This window comes from Phalaenopsis equestris, unplaced genomic scaffold, assembly GCF_001263595.1.
Source record: "Phalaenopsis equestris unplaced genomic scaffold, ASM126359v1 Scaffold000779, whole genome shotgun sequence".
Classification (NCBI taxonomy): Eukaryota; Viridiplantae; Streptophyta; class Magnoliopsida; order Asparagales; family Orchidaceae; genus Phalaenopsis; species Phalaenopsis equestris.
In genome coordinates this window covers 124,202-124,825 of record NW_018165219.1, presented here as the reverse complement: position 1 = coordinate 124,825, position 624 = coordinate 124,202, and positions in this window count along the sequence as shown.

The following is a 624-nucleotide window of genomic DNA, read 5'->3' as shown; positions in this document are numbered from 1 at the left end:
ATATATATATATATACACGGCTCCTTAGTTTTTTTTCCAAATAAAAAAGAAGATCAGAAAGTGGCAAGAGGAACCTATTAAACCCCATACAACTCACACAAAAAATAGAACCTTAGGTTCCTCTTCCAAGAAAAGAAAAAACAACTAACTCCACGAACGAACCTAAAGAAAAATAAAAACCAATAAATCAGATTAAAGTAAATCAACATACACAAGATGCATAAGAACCATACGAATATTCATAGAAACAATAGCATAAGTAAGATAACTTCCAAGCTTTGCAGCCCAATTAGCAACTCTGTTACCATCCATTCTTGTATGAGTTCAACACATGTTCATTCTTTAGGCTAAATTCGCAATCTTCTTCATTTGTATATTTATGCTCCAGTGATGTTCTTCCTGCAACCTGCAATTCTTCCATAATAATAAAGAATTTGTTTCTATATTGATAAATTTCCAACCATATTTTTTAGCAATCAACAAACCAAACACCATAGCATCTGCTTCAGCAACTAAAGGGGATATAGTAACAGTCGAAGTAGAAAACCAACAAATAACTGAACCTATAAAATATCTACAAACACCACCAACTCCAGCTTTATTAGTCTTCCAAATCCCATCTAT